This window comes from Oncorhynchus clarkii, chromosome 12 (assembly GCF_045791955.1).
Source record: "Oncorhynchus clarkii lewisi isolate Uvic-CL-2024 chromosome 12, UVic_Ocla_1.0, whole genome shotgun sequence".
Taxonomy (NCBI): Eukaryota; Metazoa; Chordata; class Actinopteri; order Salmoniformes; family Salmonidae; genus Oncorhynchus; species Oncorhynchus clarkii.
The window spans coordinates 69167763-69181453 of NC_092158.1; the positions used below are offsets into that span (position 1 = coordinate 69167763).

General features: G+C 45.2%; 1 protein-coding gene across 4 annotated transcripts in view; it reads right to left on the reverse strand.

The window, feature by feature from the left end:
- The window catches only part of LOC139421122 (MAGUK p55 scaffold protein 3a), a 42784-nt gene extending 33755 nt beyond the window's left edge, over nucleotides 1-9029 (reverse strand). For all 4 annotated transcript variants that reach the window (XM_071171683.1, XM_071171681.1, XM_071171682.1 and 1 more), the window contains exon 1: nucleotides 8946-9029. The gene's annotated coding sequence lies outside the window, so the exon portion shown is untranslated. The remainder of the gene's footprint in view (nucleotides 1-8945) is intronic.
- Nucleotides 9030-13691: the final 4662 nt, after the last annotated feature.

A 13691-nucleotide genomic window follows, 5' to 3' on the forward strand; every position in this document is an offset into this window, starting at 1 on the left:
TAACAATGTATAGAATTGCAAGGAAATTTGCTTTAAACCTGCCGAACTATGCTTGTGCCCATAGAAATAGATGATGGAGGGAGTGGGATGTTCCCAAATGCTGGAAGGTGAAGTGAAAAAGTTTGGGAACCCCTGCCCTAACACAGTGGTGTTAGGAAACTCCTGGTTTACAGGCTACATCAGGTCTGCAAGTAACATTATGCTGGCTTGCAAAGTGATGTTTAATTCCTATGGATATCCAACAGGTGGAGTTTTAAATCACTCACAATCTCTATTCAGAATGGTAGAAAAGATTGAAAACTGAGACTACCTCAATCACCTAAACTGTAAAAGAAAAGAAAAAACATCTCAGTAATAGATGCAATAAGTCAGATTGGATTAGTTTAGAGAAATGTATGCTCTTTATCTTTGTGTAGCATAAAATGTATCAATCAATCAATGTACATGCAAACACACAGACATTAAAACAAACAATTCTGAAAATCACCCTGCAATAGAGCATGCTGGGAAATGTAGAACCCTTCTTGCTTTCCAAAGAATGACCAAAGAACCTTTGTCTTCCAAAAGGGGTTCTTCATATCAAAACGGTTCTTGGTAAAACCATGTCCCTCATACAAAAAAAGTACTGATTCCAAAACAGCATCAGCATATTTCTCCCAGCTCCCCCAGCCCTCTCTCTTCCCCCTCTCCTCCTGGTGTAACCCAGGCATACGGTACAATAAGGTACGGTAAGGCAGTGTAATGGACAGAGTGCAATCTTACACCAGGCCTTCAATCCCCATCTTCACTCCTCTTTATGCATGCCATCTTTTATCCTGCCTTCATATCACAGACAGCCACCCAGTATACACCCTCCCTGACTACTGGTTCCCAAATGGCACCCTATTCCTTATATAGTCCACTACTTTTGACCACAGCCCTATGGGCCTTGGGTGAAAGTAGTGCACTATTGGAATAGAGTGCCATTTGAAACGCATAGCTAGACTGTGGGAGGCGTAGTGTCACTGTACTGTAGACTATATTCGACCACTGTTGCCAGCAAGGCCAGTGTTAACACAGATGCCACCACTACATCCACAGCTGATTTAATACTAATGAAATGCTATTGAAATTCAACTAACAGTTTTCAAGGCTTGATTAAACAACAATTACCACTTACGCAAGTGCATCTTACGCATCCAAATTACACCTATTACACCCATCAAAACACAGACACACACACAGACTCAGAAACAATGAAAACAAAGGCAGATCCACTCAGTCGCACTCACACTCACAGATGCCAAGCCGAAGGCAATTTGGAAGGCAGGCACTTCAAACAGTGAAACTACAAAGGACTTGACTTGTTCAAGCAAAACACAGAATCCTCAGCATCAATTCAGCCAACCAGCCAGCCAGCGAGGAGAGAGAGAGAGAGGGGGAGACATTTGAAATGTCTTTATTCTTTTGGAATTTTTGTAAGTGTAATGTTTACCGTTAATATTTGATTGTTCATTTCAATTTTGTTTATTATCTGTTTCACTTGCTTTGGCAATGTAAACATATGTTTCCCATGCCAATAAAGCCCCTTAAATTGAATTGAGAGAGGGGGGGGGGGGGGGGGGGGGGGGGGAGAGGGGAGAGAGAGAGAGAGAGAGAAACACAACTAACTTAAAGAGATGGAGCTGGAGGGGAAGAGGGGGAAGAAGGAGGAAGGCAGTAGACAAAGTAGATGGAGAGATTGATGGAGATGTTTGACACTCACCTGCGAGGGTGTTGATGCTAAACGTCCGTGTCAAACAAAATAAAACAAAGTGCAGGGTTGGATAACAATGCATTGCACTGTTCTCTCTCCTGCAAAGGACTGACACATCAACGGCCCGCTTTGACATCTCTATTGGCAGAAACTGAGCCTCCACTTGTGGAAGCGGATGAACAGCATAATACATGTGATGTACAGTGGGGCAAAAAAAGTATTTAGTCAGCCACCAATCGTGCAAGTTCTCCCACTCAAAAAGAGTAGAGAGGCCTGTAATATTCATCATAGGTACACTTCAACTATGACATACAAAATGAGAAAAAAAATTCCTGAAAATCACATTGTAGGATTTTTAATGAATTTATTTGCAAATTATGGTGGAAAATACAATGTGATTTTCTGGATTTTTTTTCTTCTCATTTTGTCTGTCATAGTTGAAGTGTACCTATGATGAAAATTATAAGTGGGAGAACTTGCACAATTGGTGGCTGACTAAATACTTTTTTGCCCCACTGTTTGATGTATTTGATGTTTCATAAGGACAAGCTGCATTCAGCTCTGCATGTACAATAACTAGCGAGGTGGAGAGCTCTTCATGTACGGTTTAAGCAGGTACAATAATAGCGCTTTACAGGTGCAGTGTTGTAACCTAGAGTGTATTCTCCTATCAGAGTGTGCTTCAGATTCTTCCTCACCGTGCTGCTGCGATGCTACGTAATTACAGCAGGCTTAACTCCTGAGACAGCAACCAGCTCATGAATTATGAACAGAGAGAATGAAACAGTGGGAGGGTTGGAGAGATGAGAGAATGAGGAGGTAAGGAGGGGGGGATGGATGCCTCTTTCTTGTTCTGTATCTCCTGTGAGAATAGAAACTTCTATTCCCAAGTGCCACGCCACAAGGGTAGTGTAACGATCGTTGTCTTCCTCGGATGAGGAATAGGAAGGATCAGAACCAAAACGCAGCGTGGTAAGTGTCCATGTTAATTTTAATAAATAAACTGAACACTGCAATAACTAAAAAATAAAAATAAAAAGCGAGAGAGTGAACGAAACAGTTCTGTAAGGTGAAGATACACAAAACAAAAAACAACTACCCACAGACACATGTGGGAACAGGCTACCTAAGTATGGTTCTCAATCAGAGACAACGATAGACAGCTGCCTCTGATTGGGAACCATACCACAGAAATACAAAACATAGAACAAAAACATAGAATGCCCACCCCAACTCACGCCCTGACCAAACCAAAAATAGAGACATAAAAAAGGAACTAAGGTCAGGACGTGACAGGTAGCCATTTTTCACTAAGAAGCTGAAGACAAAAAGAAGAAACATAAACACAATTCTTACTTGGAGATACACTAGAATGACAGTTGGTAACAATCTGAAGCAGTAGGCCCTATACTGTCTTGAAAAAGCCCAGCACAAGAGCATTCTTCGAAATATGACAGTTGGCAGCAGTCTTGCTGATGCAGAATACTTAAGCAATAAGGCACGAGGGGGTGTGGTATATGGCCAATATACCACGACTAAGGGCTGTTCTTATGCACCACGCAACGTGGAGTGCATGGATACAGCCCTTAGCCCCCCAATGTGCCGTATTGCTTTTATAAACCGGTTACCAATGTAATTAGAGCAGCAAAAATAAATGTTTCGTCATACCTGTAGTAATCGGTCTGATATACCATGGCTGTCAGCCAATCAGCATTCAGGGCTCTAACCACCCAGTTTATAATTAAGGACAACTCGTGACAAAACCCAGCATGAGAGCTACAACATCAACATTCACTTACATGTATTATACGTGCCTATTACCTACGATGGGTATGTATCCTTTTAAAAGTTCCCCTCCTCCCTCTAACCGCTCCTTTGAACAGCAGAATCAGTGGACGGGGACCAGAAATAGGGAGATCAAATGTTAATGTCTCGTTTTCTCATGTGCAGAGACTGAGGTTAACAAAGACAGGGTGTGAATGCCTAGTAAATCGAAGCACAAAGACAGCCGAGAGAACGGGAGCTGCGGAGAGAAGAGAGGAAAGACGGGCTCACAGTGCCTCAACGCACTTATCATGTCCTAAAAAGAACATGTACAAAGAAACATTACGTCACAAAGATACACAGAAATATGAAGTTAGAAAAACAAAGGGCTTCTAAGACATGCACACAGAAAGACATGCACACAGAAAGACAGCTGAGGACAGGACAGGGAAACACGCACACACACACAGAGAGACATGCACACACACAGCTCCACGCAGGCCCACATGGTGCCTGTATAGGGAATAGGCATCGGTACCTTAGGTCGTGACCAGGCGATAATGAGGGCGTTGATTAGAGGCCTGAGTTGAGGCCTGGGTAAAGGCCTGGGTCGAGGCCTGGGTAGAGGCCTGGGTATATCTGACAACTCACAGGAGGCTGGTGAGGGGAGGACGGTTCATAATAATGGCTGAGAAGAGTGAATGCAACTGTATCAAACACATTGAAACCATGGAAACCACGTGTTTGATAAGTTCGATACCATTCCATGTCCATACCATGTCCTCCCCAATTAAGGTTCCACCAGCCTCCTGTGCTGAGGGTTGTAACCTTGAGCTGGGTAGACCTGTCTTAGCCTCAGCCTCTCTCTCGGAAACGCAGGGGTCTCCTAGTCTGACAGGCACCGTACTGTATGACAGGCACCGTACTGTGTGTCAGGCACCATATTGTATGACAGGCACCATACTGTGTGACAGGCACCATACTGTATGACAGGCACTGTAATGTGTGACAGGCACCATACTGTATGAGAGGCACCGTACTGTGTGATACAGGCACCATACTGTGTGACAGACACCATACTGTCTGCCAGGCAACATACTCTGTGACAGACACCGTATTGTCTGACAGGCACCATACTGTATGACAGGCACCATACTGTCTGACATGCAACATACTGTGTGACAGGCACCATACTGTATGACAGGCACCATACTGTGTGACAGACACCATACTGTGTGTCAGGTACCATACTGTCTGACAGGCACCATACTGTCTGACAGGCACCGTACTGTGTGACAGGCACCGTACTGTGTGACAGGCACCGTACTGTGCGACAGGCACCATACTGCTCTACAACCCCATCGCCCCAGACAACAAGACACAGGGGTCATAGGCTAGAATGTGCCTCGGAAGAAACATCAACAGGAACATTGTCATCATCTTCATCATTTTAACCACCAACCATATCAGAGACTACAATCCATACTATAGCATAGATTATAATGACTCTACTAGATTCGAGGGAATGAAACAGAAGCCACCATACAGGATAGGAGCAGTGTTAGCAGAGGACAAATTAGTAGGGGACCTTCCTAGGTGAATGATAAGTATGAATATATAGCATCTTTACAGCAGTGAGAGGAACTTGGTCCCTTACTGCACATAACATAATGTTGTCTCTCTGTGTCTGCTGGGAGGATGACATCACCGCCAGGGCAAGTTGCACAGTCCCATTGTGAGGTCATCAGAGAGAGAGGCACATCTAAGTAGGACCCGGGGGTGTGATGGAGACAGGAATAGGAGGAGGAGGGGGGCAGAGACAAGCAATGAGGATGGGGATTTCAATTTGAGACAGGTCTGTGGTTTAGGGGCAGGGGGCAAGGGACAGGGGACAGGGGCCGGGTTGACAGGGGAAACAGGGTGGGGTGTCAACTGTAATAAAGCTAAGTGATCTATGGTTATAGGGTGCAATCCCAAATGGCACCCTATTCCCAATTGGTACACTACTTTTGACCAGTGCACTATGTAGGGAATAGGGTGCCATTTGGGATGCACACATAGACTGACAGAGCTCCTTCTTGGCCAAACCAGTCTGAGGGCTTCAGGTATCTACATATCTCACTGTAACTGGGCTGTATCCATCAAAAGCTAGCTCCTGTCAAATACACTGAAACAAATATTCTAGCAGTATTCTCACAGTATTCTAGCAGTATTCCAGCAGTATTCTCGCAGCACAGTGATACATCCTGCCAAAAGGATTCAAAGACACCACATAAACACCACGGCTTCTTATCTAACTCGCCAACGTCATATTTCCATTCCTACTGAGAAATCTTCTCGATAAAATTGGCATTTCTCCTCAAATCAAGTTAAGCTTACACACATAAACATGCTCTTCTGCAAAACTATGAACTCAGCCAATCAGATCCTAATCTGCAGAATGTCCACAAGAGACGGCATCTATTAATGACACCCAGTGGATTACTGCTTATATGGTGGTTCATGCGTCAGTATATTGCCCTTTGGTTTACAGATGTAGATACGTTGAATGGACATTCTCATTCAGTTAGATGGACCCAAAGATTGAGATCACACAGAACAGGACTCACACAGCATTCCTGCTCAAATATGTACAGTCATATGCCAGTCTCTACGACCCTCCCACAGAACTTCTGTCTCTTTCCAAAACAAGCATCTCTCTCTCTCTCTCTCTCTCTCTCCCTCTCTCCCTCTCTCCCTCTCTCCCTCTCGCTCTCTCACAGTCCCCAGCCATCCTTCCCTGCTCCCTGGAGTGGTCCTGCCTGACGTCAACAGGTTCAACAGCAGGAGACAATTGCACATGCTCCAGTGGGCCTCGCCTGCCTCGCTGCTATCAACAGACCCAACAACAAGACCCAGCCGGGCCCAGCACCATTAGTTCCTTCTCTATCAAAGCTGCACCCATAAGAGCCCTTCAGGCAGGCTACTACAGTACAGCCACCGTATGTTACCTGCCTACCAGGCCCCTTTTTTTGAGTGTTCCGTACTCCTCAACGTATGTTGCTGTTGTTGTTCTAGCGTTGTCACGGCAAAGGTCAGCGACTGCTGAGAGCACAGATTTCCTGGCTATGCTAATGATGTTGGGTGAGAATACAGTATGAGGAGTGACTCAGAGCATCGCTCCAGTGGATATACTGTACATAGACTCTACTGGAAAGAAGCACAGATCTGTGACTTGCATAGCGGGATCATCTTCTTCCGATGACCACTGTTTCCTTATAAAGGCTCAACGTTGATGCTTGGTCTGTCCGGTTCTTGGTGTGTCTCACCATTAACGAGATGTATACCAGGTGCAAGTTGTGTGCGTCACCCTGCTTGCTTGCTTCCTCCTGATTCAGGGCTCGAACCCGGGACCTCCGCAAACACACTTGACCGCCCTTCCGAAGCGTCTTACCAGTCACGCCAAGGGGAAAATCAAGTTATTTGGCAGCGCACTACTTGGTAGTTAGCTTAGACAGGCACACACAAATCTGTGAGGGATGGGTGAGTCAAAACAAATGAGTGGGTTGTCAGTCATCAACACGCCTTATAGTGGCAGGCAAGGTCGTATCGATCTCTTTCTCTCTCTCTCTCTCTCTTCTCTCTCTTCCTGTCCTCACCTTGCTCTCTGCAGTAGTTAGTGAGATGACTAGAAATGGTACCTGAGTATAGATTGGTATACACCAATAAGTTATTCTGTTATTCTTCCATCCAAGGAAGCGCAGCTGAAACATATCATTCATTGATTATTGATCTGAAGCTGCCTGGAACCACATTACATTGATGTAAAGGGTTGTAACATGAGAAAGTGCAAATTAATCGTTTCCTCATTAGGAACAAAAAGAGCTCTTTGGTCAAAAGGTCAGCCAACACATTATAAAACAGCATTGGCCACTACTCTAAAAGCAAATTAACAAAACATATCTGTTTTAACAGATTACCGGTTGGAGAAGGAAGCGTTCACGGTTTGGGTCAACACTGTCTGTCCCACTTTTAGGGTCAAATGCTTCCATTCTGAGCCTGTGGGTTTGTATTATACATTTGGTGGGAAGTGACATTTATAAAGCAGGCACAAAATGTTATGTAGCAGTCACCAAATGTTATGTAGCAGGCACCAAACGTTATGTTGCAGGCACCAAATTCTGTAGAGAGGGGCATGATGACAATACCAAATAGCTTCTAACTCAGTATGACAGCACATCAACATTCTACACAACAGTCAGTGAGTGGGTGATGACACGCAGTGCATACAAACTCTAAAATCAGCGAGTGATGACAAACCTACCAACCCCCCCTGCACCCACGTACACCTGCCACCACACTGACTAAGTGATGAACAGCTTCTCACTGACAGCCCTGATCAATAACGAGGTTGGACTGTGTCTTGTCTGAAACCTCTGCTCTACTGGCTACTGGCTGCACAAACGCACAACGAATCCACTGTTACTAAACACGGCTGACAGCAGCGGTTACCATACTTGGACAAGGTCCAAATGTGTCTTTCACACGCAACACACGTTACTCTCACTACCAGCCCCTCAATCTTCCTCTAATCCACATACATTTTACAGTAGCTGGGACATGGACCTTGGCAAACAGCCAAAACCCTGTCTCTTTTGTACAATCACACACACACAGACATGAACACACACAGACATGCACACACACAGACATGCACACACACAGACATGCACACACATGTGCATAAACTCAAGCGAGCGCGCACACACTCACATGCGCGTGCGCACATGCACACGCACACACACGCACGCACGCACGCACGCACGCACGCACGCACACACACACACACACACACACACACACACACACACACACACACACACACACACACACACACACACACACACACACACAGGGAGGTGACAACATCAGGAATCTCATTTTGAGAACACAGCAGAAGTAGCAGTGCGGTCCAGGGAATCCAAATATCATTAAGCATGAAGTGATAAGGAGTTAAACCTTCTGTGTTAACATTTCACATCCTCCTTGCTGCATAGTGTCAGTCAAACACACCCCTCCCCTCTCCTCTCCTCTACCACGCACTACAACATCCACACAGTTCTAATGGCCAGGCAGGCTCACTTGCTGGGAGCTCCCTCTATTTCAGCTTTTTCCTCTCTTCTTCTCCCTCTCTCCATTCCCACTTCCTCTCTCTGCCTGATGCGCCCTCTCTCCCTCTTCCTCCCTCCTTCTGTCATCCTCCACCCTCTCTCCCTCTTCCTCCCTCCTTCTGTCATCCTCCTCTCTCTGCAGTGCTACGGTGTTCTGCTTTCCTCACGTTGCCGGCCGGCTGGCCGGCAGAGAAGCACCACCGAGCATTTTCCTCTAGCTGACGCTTCACAGAAAGACCAGAAATACAAAACATAAGGAGCAGACATGACAGTAATATACACAGAGATTTCATTACCGTTCTCTCTGTCCTTCTCTCTCTGTATGTGTCTCTCCTTCCTCACTGCAGCCACACTGTTTCTTTCGCTCTGATTCCTCCTCCAGCTTCTGCGCTCACAAACCTGCTGCTACAGAGTGTCCGCCTACTCCTCTCTCTCTCTCTTCTCTCTCTCAAATCTCCCCTCCCCTCACGGTCCTCCCTCCCCTCCCCTTTCTCCAGCTCTCTCACTCTACCCATCTCTCTCTCTCTCATTCTCTCTGTCTACAGCATCAGACTGCTTTGTAGCTGTATTGGAGCTGACAGCTGGGATCTTTATATTGCTATCTGTTATGATATATACAGGGCATACTGTCTATGGTCAGTACCCTCCAGAACAGAGCATCCATTCTCCTCCATTAACCCTCTCCCTCTGTTTTCTCAATCCCTCTCTCCTATCCTCTCCCCTCTGCCCTCCTGGTTAATTGCCTTCACCCGGCTGTCTTTGATACTCGGCGCGTTCTCTCTCTCATTCACGATCAGTCTAGAGGATGGAAAAGAGACGGAGAGAGAGTGCTGTCCCCTCCCCCGCTCCTCCCGTGTCGGTGCTGTGGACGCTGGCTAGGTAGCGGCTGCTTCTCCTTTGTCCGCTAACGTGTAGCTCTCTCACAGAGACACACAGCGTCTGAATAAGGGGTTCCCCCCCTGTATTCTCATGGTAATACAGGAGGGCAAGTGTTGTCTGTGTGCTTTTGTGCCATGTGAGGATTTCTCTCAGGGTCCTCGGGGTAACAAGTGAGAAGCACAGAGAAACACACCAAACCACACACACAAAGACAGTCATAATTCTCAAATAAAGAAACACATTCTCACATAAACATACCTACAACACATCAATAAAGGATATAGATGTGACAGACAGCCATTCCTCTGTCTTAGTGTTTATATCACGAATGACACAACCACACTTATTTTTTTGTACTAACTATGGTTTGTATGCAAGGCAACTGGATTTACTAAAACTCCTTCATGACACAGAATGATATGGAAATGTGTATGTTCTATGTATGTTATGCCTTCGGGCACTGTGACACTGGCACAGACAGGCAGGCAGGCAGACAGACAGACAGAGACAGACAGACAGACAGACAGACAGGCAGGCAGGCAGGCAGGCAGGCAGAGACAGACAGACAGACAGACAGACAGACAGACAGACAGACAGACAGACAGACATACAGACAGACAGACAGACAGACAGAATGTTGCTGTCGTGACCTGGAATATGTGTGTATATCAGCATCATGACACCCCTGGCCTCTGAGAGGTCACATGGTACGAGGGGCGTCCTCCTCCCTGCCAACCGGCCTCGTTAATTACAATAAAGGTCGTTATGGGTCTCTGGTCTAACTGATTCACAGGCATCTGTTAACCTCATCCTCTCTGGGGAGAAAGGAGGGACCAATGGAGGGATTTGAGGAGTGTGTGTGTGTGGAGGAGGGGGTCAATAGAAACAGGGGCATTACCATCTGTTTGTTTCTCTGTACTGTACATTATGTTCTTTTCTGTTTCTTCATATCATCCCTGTCTCCCTCTCTACCTTTCTCAGCCGGCCATCCATTTCACATATAGGTCACAGAGACAGTGTGATACACTGATATCTCTGACTACAAAGACAACATAAGGGAGAAAGACAGAATAATACTACCTATCTTGTGTTGTTTATATGATTCATATCATTCAGGTTAGAATGAGTAGGAAGAATTCAATGTCTCTGGACCACCTGTCACCACATACAGTTCATTCGGAAAGTATTCAGACCCCTTCTCTTTTTCCATATTTTGTTACGTTACAGCCTTATTCTAAAAACGACTTAGTAAAAAAAATCCTCTGCAATCTACACACAATACACCATAACGACAAAGTGAAAACAGTTTTTTTTTTGCAAATTTAAAATAAAAAAACAGAGCTGGCCGCCCAGCCAAACTGAGCAATCGGGGGAGAAGAGCCTTGGTCAGGGAGGTGACCAAGAACCTGATGGTCACTGACAGAGCTCCAGAGTTCCTCTGTGGAGATGGGAGGAACCTTCCAGAAGGACAACCATCTGTGCAGCACTCCACCAATCAGACCTGTATGGTAGAGTGACCAGACGGAAGCCACTTCTTAGTAAAAGGCACACGACAGCCTACTTGGAGTTTGCTAAAAGGCACCTAAAGACTCTCAGACCATGAGAAACAAGATTCCCTGGTCTGACGAAACCAAGATTGAACTCTTTGGTCTGAATGCGAAGCGTCACATCTGGAGGAAACCTGGCACCATCCCTACGGTGAAGCATGGTGGTGGCAGCATCATGATGTGGGGATGTTTTTCAGCGGCAGGGACTAGTCAGGATCGAGGGAAGAATTAACAGAGAGATCCTTGATGAAAATATGAATGTAATATTTCAGTTTTTCTTTTCTACGTTTCCAAAAATGTATAAAAAACAGTTTTTGCTTTGTCATTATGTCATAATTATTATTATTTTTAAATCAATTTTAGAATAAGGCTGTAACGTAACAAAATGTGGAGAAACTCAAGGCGTCTGAATATTTTCGGAATGCTCTGTATACTGTACCGCCTATCAGAATCGAACACAATATCCACAGCCAGCAGCCTCAATCCAATAAGCACATTACATAATGGATTACAACAATTACATAGAAATGATCAGACATTGCATCTATTAACAACAGCTCCTGATGATAACCTTTGAGAGGAGCCACGTCGTGATCTAACCCCTGGATCAGGCGAGAGGGAGTCGTGACACATCCTAGCCTGAAACAGGCCCCCACACTGGGCATGAGTCACTTCCTCACTCGCCCCCCTCTCTCCAAGGACTAGATGACTTACAGACTCAGACAGATACTAAATAAACACACGATAAAAAGACAGAATGCACACAGACTGTGCCACTGCCAAGCATCAGCTTCTGTCAGGAGTTGTACTTGATTCAGTACTGATCTAAGAGGAAATGTAGTCGTTCCTCCGTTATGGAAGATGTCCGTCCTTTATAGGCACTCACTGAATGACCCTTTTCTTGTATTACACTTAGTCTAAAAATATGATCTCATGAGAATGGATCATTATTGATGACATTATTTGATTTTCCAGTGGGTGTAAATGGCTTGTTGTTATTATTTGATATGTAATAATAGGAAATGATTCATGGGGAAATCACAGGGCCAAATCAATCTCTCTGGGCTAGAGCTAGCTACACGACTGTGCTGAAATGTCCTGATATTAACTGCCCTCATACTTACTGCCCTCTCTCTCTCTCTCTCTCTCTCTCTCTCTCTCTCTCTCTCTCTCTCTCTCTCTCTCTCTCTCTCTCTCTCTCTCTCTCTCTCTCTCTCATATAAATCAGATTGCTGCCGTTTAGTTTGACTGGGGGCTTAATGCCCTTTTAGCCTAATGCCATTCGGCGCCAGGTTCTCGCTGTTTTCTCTCCCTGTAGCAGCCAGGAGTGTTCGATATGATTGCCTATCTCCTCCCTCCCTACCACTCCCTGCATTAGCTCCTGGCAGACAGCCTTCACAAGGCCATAAAGCTCTCAACTCAGGCCCCTCCATCTCCACTTCTCTGTCCAGGCTGCTACAGATAACAGCTAGGAGAAAGATCCGATACGACCAATAACAGTGGAGCAGGTTCCAGATTGAAGCTATCAGATAGACAAGTCACTTTGCCAGAGATACTGCACGTGGACCAGAAAATAGGACGAGCTCAAAGCACCGCAAATTGGGCCCATTTTTCAGCAGAACTGATACAGGTTTTAAACATCAAAACATAGGTAAGAAATGGAGTTCATTACATCCACGCCTGTTTTCTCCTTTACACTACATTTGAAATGCATTTTTTGTTGAAGTCAATATTGCAGAGCACATGGAGGGCAAGAAGAACCTCCGGATTCGATGAGCGAGGAAATAAACCGATGCTTGACGAATGACTGAGGAACTGAAAGGAGGGGTTAGGGAGTGAGGAGACAGTGGACGGGATCCTGACCTTTACAGTTTTTTCTCAATTGCTAAAACACTAAAACCCATTGGCCGAACAAAGTTCTCAGTTGCCTGGACTCATTTAGCTAATTATGCAGTCTGTTGTCAATACCTTAGACCATTTCACATGGTAAAACACAATTTGCAGATCTCACTTAGACTTTCCAGCAAAACTGTAAACACATTCTCATTCTCAAAACACATTCTGCACTCTAATGCACATGTCGTCCATTCTGGTAAACACAAGTGGCAACAATCAAATACAAATAGAGAACATATGTCATTGATTGAACACAAACACTCAAAATTGATTTAACCTGTTTCAAATGATGCGACACAACCAATATAAACCAGTTCAGAGAGAAAACAGGTTGTTGACGGTGCGAAGGAGAAAGTCTGAGAATTGATAGAAGAAACAATGTGAGAGGACGAGTGCGTATGCGAGGTGGGCGACGAGGAGGAAGAGGAGGAGGAGGGCAAGAAAGAGGAAGAGGAGGATGAAGAGGAAGAGGAAGACAAAGAGTGGAAATATCTGATGAAATTCGAGCAACAGTTATAGAGCATGTTCTTGTCCATGGACTGACAATGAGGGAAGCAGGACTTAGAGTGCAACCCAATTTGAGCCGATTTTCTGTGTCCACCATAGTAAGGACATTCAGAGAAGAGAACAGGTATTTTTGTAATTGCAAATTTACTGTACTACACTATATGCAGTTTCAAAAGATATTTGTAAAGTTCGTTTTTCTCAGTCGCTTTGGTG